The sequence below is a fragment of the Sciurus carolinensis genome, unplaced genomic scaffold (genome assembly GCF_902686445.1).
Source record: "Sciurus carolinensis unplaced genomic scaffold, mSciCar1.2, whole genome shotgun sequence".
In the NCBI taxonomy this organism is placed as follows: Eukaryota; Metazoa; Chordata; class Mammalia; order Rodentia; family Sciuridae; genus Sciurus; species Sciurus carolinensis.
Genome location: NW_025920151.1, coordinates 444,341 through 466,980, shown reverse-complemented (window position 1 = coordinate 466,980; position 22,640 = coordinate 444,341). Strand labels below are relative to the sequence as shown.

The 22,640-nt window shown below is 41.7% G+C and overlaps 1 pseudogene; it reads left to right on the top strand.

Annotated features, from left to right (window-relative positions):
* The first annotated feature begins 4,501 nt into the window (after positions 1-4,501).
* The window catches only part of LOC124974502 (GRIP and coiled-coil domain-containing protein 2-like), a 44,248-nt pseudogene continuing 26,109 nt past the window's right edge, over positions 4,502-22,640 (top strand).

The following is a 22,640-nucleotide window of genomic DNA, read 5'->3' as shown; positions in this document are numbered from 1 at the left end:
TGAGCATACTAGGCAAGCACTCTGCCACTGAGCTACAACCCTAGCGCCTCCCCTGTTTTTTACTTTATGTGACTGTGAGGATGGGTTTCTTGTGAGCCTCTGCTTTCTTTTCTTCATTTTTTTTAAGTCTACTCTGAAAATCACTGGGCATTTTTGGTTGTTGTATTTAGACCATTCATATGTAAAGTGATTGTTGGCACTGTTAGATGAATCTCTACCATGTTTATGACTGTTTTCTATTTGTTGCTCTATTCTTTTTCTTCTGAACCACTTTTCCTGACTTCTTTACCAATCGAATACTTTGTGATTCCATTGGTTTATCTATTATCTTGCCAAAATAGCTTGAAAAGAATTTGTAGTATATATTTCTTGTTTGGAACATAATTTCCAGATTAATCTATGTCTGCCTTTAAATATTATGGTGTTTCACATGAAATGTAGTTTTTTTTTTTTTTTTTACTTGTACTGAAGATTGAACCCAGGTACACTTAAGCACTGAGCCATATCTCCAGTCCATTTTTAGTTTTGTTTTGAGACAAGGTCTGAGTTGCTGAGGCTGGCCTTAAACTTGTGATCCTCCTGCCTCAGCCTCCTGAGCCACTGGGATTGTAGGTGTACAGCACCATGCATGGCTGAGATGCAGAGATAATAGTATTCCCAGATCCTCTCTCATCTTTTATGACATTGTTGTCATTCATTTCACTTATTTACATACAGTAATCACTCAATAAATATTTTGTTAACCCTTTAAACATTTCTTTTAGATTACTTAGGAATAGGAAAAAATAAGAAATTTAATTTATCCTCATTTATTTCTTTTCAGACACATTTCTCTTCTTTATATAGCTCAGAGCTCCCTGACCTATGTGTTTTTTTTTTTTCTCTCTGTAGAATTTGATGGTTTGGTCTGCTGGAATTGAATTTCCTGTCTTGTTCAAGAAAATCTTTGTTTTTCAATTATGAAGGGTAATTTCACTGGACCCAGCCTGGCCAGTAGTCCATGCTATTAATCCTACCAATTTGGGTGACTGAGGCAGGAGGATCACAAGTTTGAGGCCAGCCTCTGCAATTTATTGAATCCCTGTCTCAAAATGAACAAAAAAAACCGGGGGTGTGGCTCACTGGTAGAGCACTCCTGGATTCAATACCAAGAATCCTGTTTTAAAAAAAAAAGGCCTCACTGCACATAGACTTATTGGTTAGTGATTCCTTTCTTTCAACTATTTCAATTCCCTTGAGCGAATGCTTGGAGAAGTCTGCTGTAATTATGGTGTTCTTCCTAGGTTGTCTGCTTCACACCCCAGCTTCCTTAAAGATTTTCTTTTTGGTTTCTGCAATTTGATTATGATATACCTCGGTGTAGATTTGTAAATATTTTTCCTTTGTTTTTTATAATTTTCTGCGTGGTGTTCTCTGTACTTCTTGGATCTGTGATCTGAGGTGTGTCATTAATTTTGGAAAATTCTTGGTCATTATTGCTTCACATGATTATTTCCTCTTCTCCTGCTTTTCCAGTTTGGGGTTATTATTCTTTTGGGAATTATCCATAGCACTCAGATATTCTGTACTTCCTGTGTCTCTGTCTCTCTCTTTTGACTTTTCAGTGGGAGTTTCTGTTGATCTGTCTTCAAGTTCACTGATTGTTTTCTTGACTGTCCCATCTACTGATGAGACATCAAGGGCAATCTTCATTTTTGTTTATTTCTATTTATTTTGTTTTTCATTTCTTAGAGTTTCCATCTCTCTGCTTTCATGACCTAGTCTTCCATTCTCTGTACCTTTTCTTTAGAGCCCTTCACCTATAAATCACAATTATTTTAAAGATTCTCTCAAAGTACCAAGATCTGTCATATCTGTGTGTCATTCCGATGCATGCTTTATCTTATAATAATCTGTTTTTTCTTGCATACTGACATGTTTTATATATATACATGTATATATATATATATATATATATATATATAATAAAGAACTTATATATACATATATACTGAGGAAATCATCTTTAGTGTGAGTTTTGCTATTCTGACTGGGACTTGGCTCTTTGCAGTTTACTGTAAGCTGAAGATACCAGAGGCCTCATATTCCTCCATGTCCCTGGTTGGGTCTCCCCTCTGTCCCTGGGTTCAGAACTTCCCAGTCTCCCTGCTCTTTGAGCTGTCATCTGCTCTCATTTATCCTGGAGCTTTTGCTGTTGGCAAGGGGGAGGGTCCTAGAATCAATCATCAGACAATCTCAGTCATCAGTGGACCTGTGACCCTGACCTGTGACCTTCCCATGTGATTCCTAGTCACTTCCTCCTACCCCTTGGTGAGAGAAAAACCGGAAGAGACACGGAGCCAGAGAAGGCCCTTCTTCAGCTGGGGTGGAGCCCTGAGGATGCCGCATGCCTTATTTTTCCCTTGTCCAGAGAGGTGGGCAGGTGTCCCTGGGGTCTTTCAGTGGGAACTGATGGGGTTCTGGTGAGAACACCTGTGCTGTCTTGGGGTCCCTTAAGACTGCAGCACCAAGAGTTTCTTATTCTTGTTCACACTCAGCCACCTGCAGTTTGTCAGACTCACTACTGAAGTGTCCTCCAGTTCATGACCTCAGCACTGGGGGTGCAGGTCCCAGCTGTGTTCCTGGGAATTCCCCTGTGCCACTTTAGCTTCAGGGGTTATGGTTTGACCCATGACCTCAGTTCTTCGATGAATCCAAGAAAAGCCTGTGATTTGCAGTCTGCTTGGCCTCTGCTTGTATTTATGGGAGGGGTGCTTCCCAAGCTCTTTGCATGCTGGAACTGAAGCTGGAAGTCCCCTTGTGGCTTTTTGATTGCTGCCCTGCCAACCTGCCCATCATTTGAAGGGGCTGGGTTGACACAGACCTCCTGACCTTTTCAGAAGCATGTGAGAGAAATCTCCACTGTGCATCAAAACTCGGCACCCCTCTGTGGCTGTCCAGGTGCTGCACAACCTCCCTGCTCCCTTCTTTCCATGTCACTTAGAGTCCCCCAGGTTGCTGTTCCAAACTCTGCATGGGTTCTGTCACAAATGTCTTAGAAGCACCTCATGGGATGGGCTCCTTTCTGGGCTTCTTCAGTGTCTTCATCTGCATCCCTCTGTGTTTGCTAGACAAATGTGGCGTTTCACCAGCCTTTTGAAAACAGACCTTTAGGCTCCCTTTCCCCAGCCTGTTTATTACCACTGAGACTCCTTAAGCTGCCAGTGGGTTGTGTATTAAGTGTCAGTTCTCCATCCAGGAGACAAGACAGCCTTCCTGCCCCCCATTCACGTGACATCCAGTAACATAACCAGAAGGGGATGGGACTTGCCAAAGCAATAATTGCTATAAAAAACCCATGTGTCCTTCCTTCCTTCTGCTGGGGAAAGTCATCACGTAGGGCAGGTGAGGGAGGTGTAGGTGCCTGTCATCTGGGAACATGGAGCACAGGGTGAGGAGGGTGTCTCTTGGGTGTGGAGGTTGGCAGCAAGAGAGGGTTAATCAGCAAGTAAATATATCAAGGGTGGTGGAGGCTGGGTTTCTCTGTTGCAGAACAGAGCTGTGAACATGGAAAGAAGAAAGAATGAACACGGGGAGTGGATCGCAGGATGTATCATTGTGAACTCAGTTTTTCTGTATGTAGACTATGTATACATACACACAGACGATGTCGTTGCATTAGAGATGTGTATGCCTGTGTGTAAATACATGAGTCATATGTACACACACAGACCTAGCTCTTTCCAAAGAGGTCCTGGGGTTACCCCGTTAGCAATGAGCTCTCACATACCTGCTTTATATTTTATTTTGTAGCAGGAATTGCACCTAGGGCCATGTAACCACTGATCCACATCCCCAGCCCTTTTTATTTTTTTATTTTGAGCCACTGTTGTGCTAAGTTGCTTAGGGCCTCGATATGTTGCTGAGGCTGCCTTGAACTCACAATCCTCCTGTCTCAGCCTCCCAAGCCACTGGAATGACAGGTGGCTTTGGTGTAGCAATCCTCATGAAAGGAAATAGAATTCTTGGGAAAAATATCCAATTTCAGGGCTGGAGCAGGGAAAGTACAAGCGATGTTGGAATATTTTATGTGGCAGAGACTATGAAAAACCATAAGTACATGTCCAGAGGACACAGAACCCAGCTTGAAGGGATTCCCACCTGCCAAAACTGGGACAATTAAAGCATCCAAGTAAATAATAGTAATGAATTATTACTACTTTGAATAAAGCAGGAAAGATGAGACCATACTGATAAAAGTGAATAAATTGAAAGTTTGAGGAATGGTAAATTTACATAACTTCATCGTTTCTCTGTAGGAGGCTTGTGAGTTAGAAGGGAAAAAGGAATAAGTTTAAGGAATAAGTGCCAAGCAGCCACTAACTTAAGAGACCAAGTGAACATCACCAGGAGTGGAACAAGTTGAAATTGTGTCCACCTGAGAGGATGTGATGCATAGCATTCCTTCTGTGAGGCTAGCCAGAGACTTTAACCTGAATCTAATCAGCATTAGGCAAGCCAAATGGGATTTGCTGCTGAAGAACTGGCCATCTTTGAAACCGTCAAGCTCATGGAAGTCAAAGATGTCTTGAGAGATGTGAGGGCTCAAGGCAGTGGGTGATTCTGAACATGTCCAATGTTGTAGAGTCACAAGACAGGCAGTTCTCAACTCCTGTTGGCTGGACTTAGAGTCTTTAATTCTACAATGGTGTACAAGCAACATGTGTTCAGTAGAAACTGTACAGGCAGTTTTTATTTTTAATAATTTTTTAGATGTTAATACAAGTTTATTTTATTTTTTTATTTTTCTGAACGCTGAGGTTGGAACCCAGTGCCTCCCACATGACAGGCAAGCACTCTGCCACTGAGCCCCAGACCCAGGCCCCGTCCATGCAGTTTTGAATTTGGATCTTTTCCTGGGGGTGTGCCCTGGTCCTCTCTGATGTGGGGCAGCTGCAGAGAGCTGCAGGCCCCAGCCAGCCTGTGATCATGATGGCCATCCAGTGACAGAGTGTGCCCTGCGGCCAAGGCAGGAAGAACAAGTGGATACATCCCATGCATTTGCGAGTCACAGTGTGTTTTTTCCCCTTAGGACGGGTTTGTGAGGCACTTGGAAACTGGCGGGTTCTGAGGACCCGAGGGTAGGAATGTCCCAGTGTTAACTTTCTGAATTGTGGGGTGTGCTGTTGTGTCAGCACACGTCCCTGCTGGTGTGAAACATGCTGCACACTCTGGGGTGATGGTGTGGCAGGTCAGTGACGTACTCCTTAATGATTCAACTTTCTTTAACATTGGGGTCTCAAACCAAAATAAACTCCTCAGGCCACTCAGGGCCCTCTCGGGGCCTAGTAGTGAAGGAGCATGGGCAAAGGAAGGGGAGGGCTTCAGCTCCTCCAGGGAGGAGGGATTGGTTTGTTCACCTGCCAGTGATTCAGGATGCCATTCATCACAGCAGAATGCCAGTCCTTCACCTGCTACCTGTGCCTTCTGTCCTGCGGGGTCTTGGATGTGTTGTCATATTTCTCAGGGTACCTTTCTGGAGTAGAAAGGGATTATTCTTCCATGTGAGATGTGGATATGATGAAGATCCTAACAGGCAACACTTACCTGGTGCTTGAAGGGCCTGGCAATAGTCTAGGTACTTTGAATGATGACTTAATTTCCATAATTACCCTTGGAGGCATATCGTAGATTGCTTTATATTCCAAAGAGACCATGGCACAGAGAAATCAGGTAACCTGCCTAAGGCCACACAGCTTGAAAGTGGTAGAGCTGGTATTCCAATCGGGCAGTCTGACTCCAACAGCAGATGCTGGGGAAATTGGTGTGAGGAAGCTAAAGCTCTGGGTCCCATGGAGCTGTGACTCTGCGGAGTGTCGGAGCTGTGCCTGGGCTCTCACCAGTGACCATGCTGCTTCCTCATGTGGGAGTGGCATCTGCACAATGGCTGCGGGTCTGCCGGTCCCTAAGCTCACAGGTGTGTTTGCTTCTCTTTTGCCTTGCAGGTGGCCCAGTGGGTGCTCTGGAGGCAGTGCTGGATTCCAACACCGAGGTCGCTCCCTTTCGAGTTCTGCTTCAATTTCCCGCTCACAGGTGTACTCTCCCATAGCATGTGGAGAGTTCCTGGATGGATCCGACATTCACTGGGCCATAGCCACTGGTGAGTCTTGTTCCCGTTGGAATGTTCCAGACCCTAAGGTCTGAGCATGCGGAGCATCTGCTTGTTGGTGAGTCTGCAAGTAACTCCCAGGGAGCCTCACCTGCTTTCAGGAGCTCTGTGCTCTCCTCCACGTGTCTGTCTCTTTCTTAGTGATCAGAAGCACACTGAGCTGTGAGCATGAGTGAGCCAGGCATCTGAGGGGTGTGTTTCACACACTCACGTGTTGTTGGGTATGAAGTGGCCGTTACCTTCATGGTCTTGGTGTCTGATTAACAGGGGTTTTCCCAGGTGTGTGCATGTGTGGTAATAGCTGGGAGCAAAGTGAAGGACTGTGTCCAACTTGGGCAGTCTCCTCCCCATGTTGCATGTCTGTACCAAGAGACTGCATCACTGGGCTGCCAGGTACTGAGGAAGTTTAAAACTCCCCTCCTCCTACACCTGACGGTCCTGTTCCTTTCAGGCATTAGCTGGTAGCTAGTCATGTTCCTGGAATTGTCACAGCCCAAGAAGCCCGTTCTATTATAAATAAACCCAAAACCATGTCTTCATTTTTCCTACACTTGTAATAAGTGTTCACCTTCCAGAGAGTAAAAAATAGGGAAAAAAATCATCTGTAATCCTTTATCCAGTTTTAAAGTGTTTACCCATCTGTATAAAGTTAAAAAGGGTTTATTTATCAACTTACTTTATTAGGTACCATAAACTTCCAATATTACCTCCTGTCTATAACAAAATTTCCCCTGGAAAAATACTGAGCATAGGAAGAGGAGATTTTTCATTCCTATCCCCCATCCAGTCCTAATCATTGTTCAACTCTCCCTGTTTCTTTCTTAGGCTGTTTATTTTTTTCCATTCATGTTCCATTTTGACTGTTCCATTTTACCCATTGCGACATATTCATACATGCACATAATGTAATGTCAATTTCATTTCCCAGTACCTCCCTGTTTTTAATTAGGACAAATCATCTTATTTTTATCTAAAGTGATAAAAAATATGAATGCTCAATGTAAACATATCAACATTGAAAAGTAGAAAGAAGAAAATATCCAGCCCTTGTGTGGTGGGACATACCTGTAATCCCAATGGCTTTGGAGGCTGAGACAGGAGGATCCCGAGTTCAGTGCCAGCCCCAGCAAAGGCGAGGTGTTAAGCAACCCAGTGAGACCATGTCTCTTATTAAAATGTAAATTAGAGCTGGTGATGTGGCTAAGTGATCGAGTGCCCCTGCGTTCTATCCCTGGCACCCCAACCCTGCTCACTCCAAATAAAAGAAAATATCTGTTGCCACAAATCCTAACCATCCAAAGTAGCCTCAAGGGTAGTTACAAAGATGGGTAGAAATGCTCTTATATAATGTAGAGTGTCTTCCAGTTCTGGTTTATATTAAAAGTATTAGGTTTAGTCAATTTTAAATAAATGGAAAGAAATGGAAGTAAAACAAAATTAAACTTCCAATAAATGTTTAATAGAAGAAAGATTCTTTTTCTAAAAATTTCACATGAGGTCAAGGGAAGAGATTTTTGAAAGCATTATAAGGTTAGCATTGTGGTATTTGAGACACAGTGCTTCAGGTTTGACTGTGTTCTTGGACATACCCATGCTATAGGACCTGGGTACAGCATTCTTATTCTCCTGTTTCGCCAACCTCTTACCTTACAAAATTATTTTATATTGTAATTCTCATTCTGTCCTGTAATGGTGTTTTCTGTTACTCTCTCAGCTCTGCATTTACATGTCTTTCATGCTTCTACTCAGGTATGGTTCTCTCAATGCAGAATCTTTTATTTTGGTTCATCTCTTAACTGGCTGGATTCCTATGTGTGGTTTTTTTTTTTTTTTTTCTCTTAGTGGTTTCATGAGTGTTCTGTTCTCTGAATGTTTTCACTTGCGCCAATGTCTGCCCCTTGCTTTTGGACTTGAGTGATGCCTTGGCTGGGCGTGGTCGTGATGGGCTACGCTCTAGAGCTCAGTGACTGTTGCTCTGGGGTCTGCCAGGATGTGAGGCAGCTAAATGGGGTTCATCAGGCTGCTCTCAGGGGCCTCCCCCATCCCTGTAGCCTGTGGCGATGTGCTTTCACTGCATACAACTGCCTTTGTCACTGTCCTTTGGTACCTTGATCAGAATCTGTTACAGCCACAAGAATGTGTTAACATTTTCTGTGACTGTGCTGTGGCATCCTGCAGTTTGACTTCTTTAATCATTTTCTCATGGGAAATTTCTTATGTCTTTCTGCATGTGTATTATAGTCTACATTCTATTTGTTGGATTCTCCATTTAAAGACATTTTATGTTGGCTAGCTATTCTTTGTCTTTGCTTTTCATCTGTACTATCCATTCTGTACATAAATTTATTGAATTAGTAATACAGCTTTCAGCATTGTTTTCTGTACCTCAGTATTAACTTAGTTACTAGTTTTTATCAGATTGTTTTGACCCTTAGTTCATTGCTCTATACCTTTACTTTCTTTTTCAACTTTTATTTCCTCATTTCATTTGTGAGTTCTTGTTTGGTTGAATTTATGTTCTCAGTTGATTGCTTTGGAGCACAAAGCATTTGTGAGAATTTCCTTTTCTTCTTGGAGTGTTGACTTCCTTCTAGGTTGTGTTTCATCTTCAAGGCATTTTGTCTCATGTTTCTGTTCTCTTGCTGTTCATTGAATGCTTCCTGTGCTGCATGTCCTCATCTTGGCATTGTTATTTAAGACATTATGGAAGCAGGAATGTGGTGGAGGCACATTTTTAACTTGGGGTAGAGCAGAACTTTTAACTTGGGGAGACTGGTCTACTGCTGGTGTAGGAATGAGGTGTGGTAAGGAAGTGGGATCCTGTCCTTGAGTTTTTCCCAGACCCACTCTTATGTAGGCAGAAGAGTTGATCTTGCTCTGGATTTGGAGCTCTTGATACAAATATGTGAATTTCTGTCTCCTTGCTAGTTTGGCTTCTGGGGAGTTGGCCAGGTGGGGAGTTAGTGCTATCTCTGCTGTGTTCCTAAATCCACCCCTTCAAATGTACAGCCATGTAATGTAGTTCTTAAGGGCTGCATAACATTCAACCCTCTGGCTGTAGGTCGATTCACTCATCTGGTTCTTTAGTAGATACTTAATTGGTTCTGATTTTTCAGTACTTTCAAAACAACCAAGCATCTATTATATCTGTACTCTTCCCCTGGACTCGCTTTGAAGACTTTTGCATTTTAGCTGAAAAGGAAAAATAGAATTTTGGATTGTTATTTGCTGATGCTTGAAGTTTGGCTCCCACTTTATTGGGGATCTGAATTTGCATCTTTTCTCTTTCAGTTCAACTTGTAATCCCTTGGGTTGATATCCAGAAATTGGAAAGGACATGCAATGTCTTTCTGGCAAACACTGTCCAGATCACTGCGCAGAATAAGGAGCATGACTCCTCCATGCTTCTGATCCTGGATGCAGTCTTGAAGATCATGGAGCAGCTGGTAGATGTGATGCTGCAGAGCCTGCTGGATAATGACTGTCTGGAGACAGATGTGCAGGAGCCAAGCCAGATCACCAAGAGGTAGAGCTTCAGTCCCATGGTGTCCCTCAGCTGCTTGACCTTTTCATGCGCTTTGGTTAGCACCTTCTGGTTGTGAGATCATCCCTGTGTCCCTGGGCATTGATTTCTCATCTGAAGTTCAAACCCAGTGTGTGAGCTGGACTTTGATTTCAGCTTTGCAGATCATAACTGGGAAACTAACTTCAGCTCTGATGTCAAGGTAAACCGTTTTGAAATATCCTTAGAGAAAAGAGTGACCATGGAGTACTGTCCTGGATTCAAGTTTTTGACATAGTTACAGAATCAGGGCTGATCAAATACTTCTAGTCATTAAACAGAGATTTTTTTTTTTAACTGTGAAATGCATGTAACATAGACCTCACCATTTTCAGGCATGTAGTTCAGTATCATTAAGTACATTCACACTGATACATGACCATCCTCACTGCCCATTCTAGAACTCATCTGACTTGGTTAAACTAAAACTCTACCTACTAGACACTACCACCCTGTTCAACCTCGACCTGACAACCGCCATTCTGCTGTTTCTGTGGAATCAACTGGATCCCTCACATAAGTAGACAACATTCAATGTTTTACCTTGGGCTTCCTTTGCTTAATATAATGTCCTCAAGGTTCATCTCTGTCATGGCATGTCAGAATGTCCTTCCTTTTCAGGGTTAAATCATAATCCATTGTATATACATACCCCACTGTGTTTATGCACTCATCTGACCATGCATACTTACTTTACTTTCACCTTCCGGCTATTGTGAACAATGCTGTCGTGAACTGGGCACACTAATTTCTCTGACATCTGCTTTTGATTTTATCGAGTATTTTTACCCAGAAGTGGAATAGCCAAATCATATAATTCTATGTTTAATTTTTTAAAATCAGTCTGAGCTTTTGACATTAAAATTGTTTGTCTCTTTTAACATTCCTGTATTTTATTTTCTTTTTCAATTGACGTTTCTTTAAAATACCCAAGGAGATGAGTAAAACATAGCTATAATACCTTTGCTCATAAGGCAGTTTAGTACTACAGCATGTGAAACTCTTGTTTTGTAACCGATTTTGGAGCAGTGTTTATTTAGATTTTTTGAATTAGGGATGCTCAACTGCTAAAGTTTACATAGATCTTGTAAAATCTGAAAAACTATGAAATTTGTAACTCTTCTGGTCCCAAGCATTTTGAATAAGGCCAACTCAACCTGCAATGAATTCATTCAAAGCCATGAGGTCTAGTGTTCAGTGCTAATAAAAGGAAAGTCATTTTGAAAACAGCAGATCTCTTCCTCCTTAACACATGCACTTTCTTCAGACTGTCTGGTGGGGGTGCATCTTTCTCAGTGGTGGTCCGTGAACAGCAGTGTGTTTGGGGTTTTCTTGTGTTCAGAATGACTTCAGGTCTCTTCCAGCTATGTGCATGTATTGCAAACTGGTCACGTGTTGCCACAAGAGGCACAAAAAAAAATGAAATGCTCTTTGTAGGTTTCTTTTTTCTTTTTTCCCAAATTGGTTAAAGTCCAATAAACTGCACGTGGTGTTGGGTCATCTGTGATATGTGACAGTTGTTTTGCAAGATGGATGGTGCTTGTCTCTTCTTTACGAAAGAGACTCTTGGGACTCTGATCATTATTTTGTTTCCTGGTTCCATGTGCTTATGTGCCTCTTGGCTGCAGGACCCCCAGTATGGTCCCCAACTTGGGGTCTTGTGTTTTAAAAGAAGACAACACAGTATGGGGAGAGCCAGGCTGTTCGTGTGTTTTCATGTTTAAGTGAGATAGTTGGTGTCCAAGTCCTTTTACTCCAGCTGACAAAGATCTGTCACATGAAAAGGCCACAGTTAGCAGCCCTGAGGGAATGAGTTTGTGGTGTATGCATAATTAGAGGGCTCATAAAACTGCCAGCTGAAGGTTTGATCCTCTCCCTGTACATAGTCTCAGGCGCAGGAGGCCAGCTCACAGGCCAATGTGTGCTGGCAGCCCGGGGACATCAGGATTACAGGTGATATCCTGGCCAGCTCCATTTAAGATGTGGCATTTTTGGTCTGGGGCAAAGTGAGCAGAAAAGAGGAAGGTGGAAGATCTGTAGCATCTGGCTCCCTTCTGGTAAATGGAGTATATTGGAAGAAAAGTTATGCCTATAGTCCAGAACGTCCTGCGTAGGTGTCCTGCAGGGTTCCACCTATTAACTTCAGTTTCAGCAACAAGCCTGCAGTGTGTTGCTTCATGTTCTGTCAGCACATTTCTCTCCTCCTTGTTACAGGCTCATCCAGGGGTGTGTGCTAATTCAGGGTGGTTGGTGGCACCTGCTGCTGCAGTTTCAGCTGAAACTCTCTGGACATGACTGCTTTGGCCTGGTCACACTGCAGCTCTGCAGGCACCTGGCTTCTAGGCAGGTCTCTGTACTGGGGTGCTTGTGCCTGGCTCAGACCTGTCAGCTCCCACCTTCTCAGTGTTGGGGCCTGACCTTGTCTGTGGAGGGGAAGCAGAGACATTGAGTATGGCAAGGTCTAGGAGGCAAGTCGTGGCTAGCTGGCTTGATTTCTGATGTTGTTCAGAAAAAGGAAGTGATATGGTTAGCATTAAAACTGCCACCTGCCTGGAAACTTAAAGGGAGTTGTCACTCCTGTGTTCATGAAGAGCTGGTTTCTTACCAGGTCACTGTTTGACTTGAGTTGTGCTAGAAATTGAAACATGTGTCTCACACACTTCAAAGTGAAATTGGACGGCTTTCCAGGAGGAAGGGAAGAACGCAGGCCTTTAAGCCCTTCTGGGACTTTTGTTCTTGTAATTTGAGGTTTCTGATCTCTGGTTACCAAATGTGCCCAGAGGGAGTGTGGATGCTGGGTGTGGAGCATACCCATCTGCTCTGAGGCCACAGAGAGGCCTCAATTGGTGGCTGAATTAGCGGGTGAACTGAAAGGAGACTGTTGTTCTCAGTTGCCTCAGACACATGAATACCATATAATAATTTCAGGACTTGTGTGTAAAATAGATAGCAGTCCTCCTGCCCTTAGTGCTCAGGTCAAGCTGCTGGGATTTGTGTTCATTACTGTCTTGGTGTGTCTTGGCCTCCACCTTCTCCCAAGGGGGAAGGGAAATGTCCCCTTAGGGAGGAATTCATTGGCACCAGAAGCAAGCTTGAGCGATGTGTGTAAGGAGTAAGATGTGTGTAAGGTGTAAGCTTGACTTTAACTTCCTCAAACCAGTGTGGCCAGCATGTTTTGGAGACAAGGACGTCAGTTTTCCAACTCATTTTATGTGTATTATGTAAATTAAATTTCTTCTTAACAGATACATAAAAACCTACATGTCAGTGGGGAGCCCTAGGGTGATCTGATGCAGGTACACTTTGTGTGATGTTTAACTCGGGTAAACCTACCTGTCTGCTGAAACATCATTTCTTTAGGGTGAAAATAATCAAAATCCTTTCATCTAGCGTTTTGAAGTATTCGGTGTGGGATTGGCACCTATAGTCACCTGCTCTGCGGCAGCACCCTGGAACTTCCTGCTCCTCCTCTCACTGGCTCAGAACCCATTAGGCAACCTCTCTGGCCTCTGGTTTCCACCATTCTACCTTCAACTGTATGACAGCAGCATTTTTAGATTTCAGTGTAAACGTGTTGGATGTCCTTGGCTCTCAGCGACCTTGGGGTCCCTCTGAGGGACCTCACCTTCCATTCTTGCAGTATGTGAACTTCTTTTTATTTGTTCTTTGTAGATATACTTGACTGCCATGTGTACTTTGACATGTCCGACATGGAGTACAGCTTCCCTTCTTGTGGTTTTACAAGATGTGGAGCTACACCAGGCGTGTATTCATATACGAACATAGGAAATGGTGTGTGATTCAGTGTGTGAATCTGCGCAGTGCACTTGGCTTCCCCTGGCTCCCTGGTCCTCCTTTGGAGAAAAGTCAGACTCCTGTTTGGATATCCACATATGAACAATTAACCCTTTCAATGGGTAGTTCAGGTTTTACAAGAATCACAGGACCACACAATCATCACCACAGCCACGGAACCTTTCATTACCCTCCAAAGAAGCCTCACGTTCATGAGCAGTCACTCCTTATTTTTGTCTGTCAGCCTTCTATGTGGACATTTCGTGTGAATGAACCTGGCACCTTGTGGTCTTTGTGTCTGGCTTCTTTCACTCGGCCTGAGGTTTCCAAGCTCTGTCCAGGCACACTTTCTGTTGACGGCTGAGTACTATCTTCCCTGCTTGAGGGCATGTGCCACATTTGCTGTGTCCATTCATTAATTGGTGGACGTGGGGTAGTTTTCACCTTCGACTATGAATCTGTTGCTGTGTTTGTGTGCCAGTTAGTGGACGTCAACTCTCAATTGTGTTGTGCGCATTCACCAGGGAGGGAATGTCTGGGTAAGCACTGCGTCCACTTTCAACCTTTGAGGGCTTCTGGCTGTTTGCCAACATGAGTGTGTCATTTGGCCTTCCATGAGCAGCGTGCAAGGGCTCCACCTTCCCTACATCTCACCGATTCTTACCCCACTTATAATCTGACCTCCACACGTGGCCTCTGCTGCCATTTTTGGAGTACTTCTCACAGTTACTCCAACCAGGATGGAATGCTTATTTTAGTTCATGAGTTCATGAAATTCTTGCTGGTGGGGACAGCAGAATCTACTCCTCGCATTTGCTCCCAAAGTCGACCGTGGGTCCGGATGGACCTTGGGCTTGACTGACTCTGGAGGGGCATGACTTCTTATTTCAGTCTCTAAACTATGAGGTTGTGCCAGCGAGTTCAAAAGTGTTTTCCTTTGGAGTTTCCTCTCTGTAGACCTTTACATGTCTTCCTCTCCCACCTCTCACCAGGGACCTTGAAGCCAGAGCACAGAAGGAGCTTTTCTGAGGCTTCTTCAGGCTGCCAAGAAAGGAGAAGCTGCACACTATGGTGGACTGCTCCTCTTGATTCCCTTCAATCACTGCCACACTGCGGGACAAATGTTTACCTCTGACAGCTCCACCTGCTTTGCCAGCAGAGAAGATGGCTGCTGTAATGTTGTCCTTCTGCTCAGAGAGGTAGACCCTGCCCCTCACCTCTGCTTGACCTACTGTGCACACTCTGAAGCAGCCTTTTGTCATTTAACCCGTTTTGTTGAGTCCATTTTCTGTTGCTAAAACAAAATGCTTGATGTCAGAAGAAAAACAAAAAGGAAGAACATGGTGCTGGGTCAGCACCAGTGAGGCATTGTGGTGGACAGTGTCCCTGTGGTAGGAGCTGAGTAGATGGAAACATCATGTGTGAAGACAGGAAGCCAGAGAATGAGGAGGGACCATTGGGTTGTAACAACCCCTGTTGTGGGAATGAAGCAGGTCCCATGATCCCTACTGAGGGCTGTTCTTCTAGGGACCCACCCACCCCATACTAGTCCTCACCTGTTCAGGTTCCACCACCCTTTAGCTGCCCCATTGGGGATCAAGCTTTCAACACAAGAACTTTTGGAGGACACACTCAAACTCTACCTGAACCAGAGCAACTTGGGCTGTGAGATGGGACACATGGGGTGTGGGACATTTGCACTGTTTTGTCCTCTAAAGAGGGACATCTAGATGGTCAGCGTTCAGGAAGGAAGCATGACCTGAATTACACCATTGACCAGTCAGCTTTCATTTTTTCTGTTTTTGCTGTGGCAACCGAAAGTTGCCTAGAAGTGATGGGTAAGAACAGTATACCCTGACCTCACACTGTTGATAAAACTGTCATTCAAAAGTACATGCCTCGCAATTCAAGCTTTTCCTACAGCTCTTAGGAAGGGATCCTCCCCTTTTGTTGCCAAAAAAAGACAAAGGAAAAGGCAAACTATAAAAAGTTTTGCCTTTAGAAAACATGTGGCAAATTGTTTGGCCTTTATACCTCTCTGGAACTTGTGAAAGATTTAAAAATGCCTCCTTTTGTGAGGATCAGGTCCCTCCTATAACTCTGATTATCTCGTTGGAAATGGGAGAGTGGGCAACCTGAGTTTACTTCTGAATGCAAGCAGCTCCGTCCTTGACCTCAGGGATCTCTGCTGAGGGGGTACCACAGCTGTTACACATCAAGACCTCTGGGGTCTCGCTTCTCTTAGCATAGGTTCTGAGCCTGATTGTTTAGGAACTCAGTGTTTTTCCTCATATGATTTCCCACCTCCATGCCCTCCTTCTGCAGTAGATGTCTTCATTTTGCAAGCATTATTATCAGTGGAGCAAGAAATCGATATGATAACCTACATACCTAAAAATTGATTTTGGAATTATGCATAGCATCAATTGACCTTGTAACCAATTTGTAAGTGGAATCCTACAGCATTGTCATTTTGTGACTTGTTTATTGCAACACACAATGTCTTTATGTTGATCCCCCTCTTATCTGTTAGAATTCCCTTCCTTTGAAGGCTGAATAATAGTTATGGTAGCCTAAACCACAGTTCACTTATCCATTCATCTGCGCTTGGAAACTTGGGTTACTTCTACCTTTTGGTGATTGTGATTGATGCTCCCTTGCACAATTTTCAACATTTTTATCAGGTCATTATTGCCATTATTTCATCTTAGATTAACTTCTGAGCATGTACATGGAGGCCTGCCTTCCTTCTTTTTTTTTGTCCTTACTGTGATTCAAATCTTTCTATTTGTGCCTTGCAGATATACATAACAGTGGGATTCATTGATCTGTATTGCAACATGCACAAATGTAATTGGTGAGTTCCATTCTCCAGCACCTCCCCTTCACATGCCGTCTTTTGCATCAGGTAGTGAGCATGGAGAAGATGGAGGACACCAGTCTGCTGCCCAGCCCCATCCTCATCAGCATCAGGAGCAAGATGGCCTCCCAGTTCATCAAGCTCAAGGATAGAGAGACCTTGGAAGAGACCCTGCTTGAGAGACTGAAGCAGGTCCACGCCAACCATCCTGTGCACTATGACACCTCAACCAATGACAAGGACATGGTAGGAACCTGCAGTATGGTGGCTTTCTGTGACGTGACAGACCCCCTCTTACCACCTCTGTGTCAGTGGGCTCCAGAGGGCATGTGTAGGAAGGTGACCCCCTTGGGTGTGAGCACACAATGTTCTAGAGATGATTGGGCCTCCAGTAGTCGGGGATGTGAGTCTGGTATCACCTCTGATGGGCTGGGTGTCCTGAGTAGGCATTGAACGCGATAGAGGGGCTGGTCGGGAATCACACCACTGTTTGGAGGGGTTGAGCGGGTGACCCCCAGGTTCGGGGGGCTGGTGGTGTGCTCCCTGGGTGGGTGTGGAACAGACACACCCCTCCACGGGCCAGAGGGATTGTCAGGCACCCCCACGTTCCTCACAGGCTGGGGTGCTGCCACACCCCAAGGTTGCAGGGGTTGATGCCCTTTGGAACAGACAAAACCTGCTGAGAGAGATCCTCCCTCATTCTTAGGGTTGGATGACTGCAGAAAAGGACCTGGGTCTGCCAGGGCCTCACCTTAGAGAACTTTCATTGACATATACTTTTAAAAATACATTTTAAACTAATACTTATTAATGGTGCATATTTTCCTCTCACTTTCTTTTTGTTTTCTTTTAAGGGCTGGACACACATCACCTGTTTTGTACTTGCCAAGCATGTGCAGTGACCACAAGTTTGGGGATCTTGAAATGGTTTCCTGTCACAGCAGCAAGAAGTATGAAGACAAGAGCCCACCTCTGCACCCTGGACCACTGACCATCGTCTTCCAGCCTTTGGGCAGCCAGAGCCCTGACTCCCGCCTGGTTGGTGAGGCTACTCCTTCCCTGCTGTGCCATGGGCACTGGAGACTGGGCAATGACCATGGAGGGTGTGGCACCTGAGCACCAGCTCCTCTGGACCTGGGTGGAGAGGTGGCCACGGACCTTGGGCAGCAAGGGCTCTCTTGAGGGCTCAGACAGCAGAGGGGGAGCCGGCCTTTCCCCTGTCCATTAGTGGCTCTCATGCCATTCCTGCTATGTGACTTAGTATCTTAAAAGATAAGGTAACTTATATGAAAATCTTAAATTAAAACTTGAAATGGATGCCCAACATATAAGGGATGAGTTTTTTCATGAACGAGAATATTTAGTTTAAAATTAATGAACCCCTATTAGCTAAAGAAGAACAGGGCTGTGTAATAGAAAAATTAAAATATGAGCTAGAAGATTTAAATAAACACTTTTTCTGTACTACAGAAGAACGTAACAAAGAAGTGCAGAATCTTAAGGAACAACATCAAAAAGAAATATTAGAACTAAATGAGACAATTTTGTCCGGTTCAGAAAAAGAAAAATTAACATTAATGTTTGAAATACAGGGTCTTAAGGAACAGTGTGAAAACCTACAACAAGAAAAGCAAGAAGTAATATTAAATTATGAGAGTTTGCGAGAGATTATGGAAATTTTACAAACAACTGGGAGAATCTGCTGGGAAAATAAGTCAAGAGTTTGAATCAGTGAAATAACAGCAAGCATCTGATGTTCATGAACTTCAGCAGAAGCTCAGAACAGCATTTAATGAAAAAGATGCTTTTCTGGAAACTGTAAATCAACTCCAGGGAGAAAATGAAAAGTTATTATCTCAACGAAGATTAGTACCTCAACTTGAAAATACCATAAAGAACCTTCAGGAAAAGAATGAATTGTACACAGTCTCAGTGAAAGAGATACCATGTTACAAGAATTAGAAGCAAAGGTACATTCTCTTGCTGAGGAAAAAGATGATTTCCTAAGTAAAATTAAAAATTCCCGTGAAGAAATACATAGTCTCCTTAACAAATGTGAAAGGGAAGAAAGCTTAGCCATAGAACTTAAGGAGAGAGTAGAGTAAACTGCCCAATACAATAGTGAACTAGAACAAAGGGTAAATGAATTAACAGGAACACTAGATAAGACTTTAAAAGAAAAAGATCAACATGACCAAAAAAATAGAAAACCTTATGGTTCAAATCAAAACCCTCTCTGAAAACCAGGAAACATTTTCATCCAAAGCAAAGTCTTTTCATGAGGAAAATAATAGACTAAACTCTGAAAACAACCAGTTGAGTAGGATTTGGAAGCTCTTCTGTCTCAAAAAGATTTTATCCTAAAAGAACATATTACTGAAATAGAAAAGAAGATTCAGGTCATGGTTGTAGAGTGAGATAATTTAAATAAACTGTTTGAAAATGAGCAAGTCCAGAAGTCATTTGTCAAAACCCAGGTGTACAGTTTTCTTAAGCAAATTGGGTCAAAGATTTCAGAAGAAAATAATGAGGAAGATGTTGAGAATATCCCACAAACTGTTAATGAATCCTTAACAAAAATAAATGAAGAAAAACACAACTTGATTTTTTTCAATATGGTGAAAGGGTATTAGAGTTAGAAAAAGAGATTAAGTGCCTTCAAAAAGAGAATGTTGTTCAGTGTGAAGAACTTAGGTCTTTATTGAGAGACTATGAACAAGAATAAGGTCTCTTAAGGAAAGAGTTAGAGGAAACCTTGTCAGAAAAGGAGGCACTACAACTTGATCTTCTAGAAATGAAGAATGCTAATGAAAAAACAAGACTTGAAAATCAGAATCTTTTAATTCAAGTTGAAGAAGTATCTCAAACATTACATAGCAAAAATGAAGTCCATTATGAAAAATCTTGTATAACAGAACATGAAAGTCTAAGGCCATTACTAGAACAAAAAGAATGTGAATTGCAAGATGTGACAGCAGAGTTGACATTATTAAAGGTACTAGTACTTTAAACTTTATTGATTCAAATAAATTCTTAGTTCTGTCATAGACTCTAGAAAATGCATGTATTAATATGTTTACACTTTGAAGTAAATTTTTCAGCATTTAAGCTCAAGTGGCAGATTTCTGAAAAATGCTTTAAGTATTTAGATACATTGATCTTTTTTGGGAGTATAGATATTTTAAAACTTTGAACTTAAATAAGATTAAATGATTAGGGCTCCAAAGTTTGTAACTAGTCACTAGCAAAACTTTAATCATGAAGATATTTGAGTTTTATTCTTAAGCGTAGTATCTTTCTTAAAGAGCAGTATTGAGCAAAAAAGTGGGCAGTTTCACTTTGGCTACATTTTTAGGGTTTTCTTTAAAAATTGTGATGTAAAAACTGATAAACTATAGTCATCATTGATCATTTCTTTCTTACACATATATTTGATTTTTGACATGTTACTCTTGCCCCTGAGTACTATTAGTACTTATAGTAAATGCCATATACATAAGGTTAGTAGTACCTAGTCTGTCAACAGAAACAGATAATCAGTTTGCTTTTTTAATTATGGGAAAGTAAGTAAATTCTGTTATTGGTTTTTGTTTTCCCCTATAAAATCTAGGAGTCCATAGAGAAATCACCTTCTATAAATAATAATCAACTCTCTTCAGTAAAAGAGCTGAAAGAAAAAATAGGTAACTATGGTTTTATATGTTGTCACTATTAGACAGATTCTGGTTAGAATAGATCAGGAAATTAAAAAATATAAAAATATAAATTTTTTTTAAAAAAGGATAGATCAAGAAATAAAGTAGCTAAGTAATGAGTTGTTAAAAACATAAGTAGCTGCCTTTGCCTTGAACCTCCATTGCCCCCTGCTTTTTGCCTTTCCTTTCGGTTGTCACTTTCTATTTAATCCATAAAAACACTTATGTGACATCATTTGTAAATAGTTACATGATTATTTGGGGGATTTTTCATTGAGCAAATATTGTTTGAATGTCCACCTCTTCTAGACACTGTTAATAGAAAGGTCATCTAAGAGCTCACTGCACAGGGGAGCTTTATAGTAGTCTGAGGTGTGAACAAAGATATAATACTGATAGCACAGGAAGTTGCCTGTTGTAAGTTATGAAAAATATCAGAGAAAAGGGTTTTCAGCTAGTTCTTGAAGATTGGGCAGTATGACACAAGAAGAAAGGTATTGCAGCAAGAAGGAACTGCAGGTGTTTGTTAATATTTACAAAGTCAAGGATCAGACCAGTAAGTTCCTGGAGAGGTAGTGGCCTGATCATAAATGTGCTAGTGTAATATGCAGAGGAATTGAGACTTCATACTTATTTTTTTATTTCACATGTTTTACGTGGGCTAACTCTTTTATTCCCATTTAAAAGAGAAAATTTAGAAGTGTTGTATAACATGCTCATGATTCATTAATTTAATAACCCATTTGATTAAGGTAGAAGGGAAGTTGAAAGAGTTTAGAATTACTCCCAGTTTCTGTGTTGGGTGACTGGGGCATGGTGGGTTCAGTTTTAGACTAATTTTAAATACCAATTCAAGTGAAGATGTCAGATAGAATGCTAATGTAAATCTAAAGTTAAGGGGAGAGAACTAGGCTAGAGATAAAAATTTGTAGTTAAATAGCAGGCATTAAAAACCATAGAAATGAAAAGTTGTACCCCATTTGTGTACAATGAATCAAAATGTGTCTGTAAAGATAAAAAAAATATTTTAATAAAAAAAACCTATGTGATTCAAATCACCCAGCAATATGGAAAAAAGAGGATCAGAGATAGACAGTTCCCTGTTTTTAAATGCTGAAAACAAAGGAAATTGAAAAGGAGCAACCAGTGAGTTAAAAAAAAAAAAAAAGGAACAGAAAATTTCTTGAGAGTAAAGACAAGCACAAGTAAAAGAAGTTGGGAAACATTATCCATAGCAAGTTCTGCTGATGGGTCAAGTAAAATGAGCACTGAAAACTAACCATTTGATTAAATAATGTAGAGGAGTTGCAGGATGTGCTAGTGTCTAACTAAGCTTAATTGCAGTGGATTCAAGGAAAACCATGGGGGAAGAGAAATTGGAGAGCAAACTCTTGGGAGAGTTTTTCTATAAAAGCAGGGCATGAGTTGTTTTTTTTTTAAATGGGAAAAATAACATATTTTGTATGTTTCACCTAATTGTGTTCTCTCCCCTGACCTCTGTAGCTACCTCACTGTTCCTAATCTTGGTTTCTTAATATTTTTCTTGTTGCATGTTTATAAACTGTTGGGGGGAAATACACTAGGTGAAATTGCTGGTCTAATGCCAGAGTAGGTGAGATGGCATTGCAATGAAATGCAGAAGTAGAACAGTTGACTTTTGCTGCACTCTGTGGCACAGGTGCACACTGATTAATAGGTAAGGACAGGAATTCAGATCATTAGTAAAGATACCAGAAAATAGGTGCTGGGGTTGTAGCTCAGTGGTGGAGCACTTGCCTAGCATGTGAGGTCCTGGGTTCAATCCTCAGCACCACATAAAAATAAAATAAAAGTATTGTGTCCACCTACAACTAAAATATACATAAAGATAACAAAAAGTAAAGTCCTGAGCACCAGAGTTCATATAGGAAAAGTAAAGAGCTTAAGTTGAAAATAATTGGGTAGTTCTAATATATTACATGTTTAGCTGTGAAACTCAAATCCACCAACCAAAAGGAGGACTGTACATAGATACTTATCCATATCTGTTACCTTTTCTACTCAGTTCCAATTTACAACCACCACTGAAAGTCCTAGCATACCACATTTCCAGAAAAACCCAACATAAAGGAGTCTTAACTTTTCCAAATCCAAGATTATTAAAAGTGTACTGTTTTAGAGAACTGAAAAAAAATGGAGATTTCTTACTTTTGCCTTACTTAGATAATGAATGATTAAACTTTCACTTAATGATGATATTGATGTTTTGGCTATTTTAACTTCAAACTGAAGATTTTGTGTTCCAAAATAAAAATGAGTTTCTAGGGTTAAAATAAGCAAGCAATTTGAATGTTTTTTTCTGTTTGACTTCATGTATAATCCTTTCATTTTCTGATTTTTAGGAAATCTGGAAAAAGAATCCAAAGAGAAGGAGGAAGAAATAAGATAAAATTAGTTACTGTGAAAGCAAAGAAAGAACTCGATTCCAGCAGAAAAGAGGTAAGCCAATTCAAAAACACAAGATTCAAGAATCTTACATTTTAGAAAATCTGCAGTTTTTCTGTTCATGAAAAACTCTTAAATTTTACTCTATATTTATAG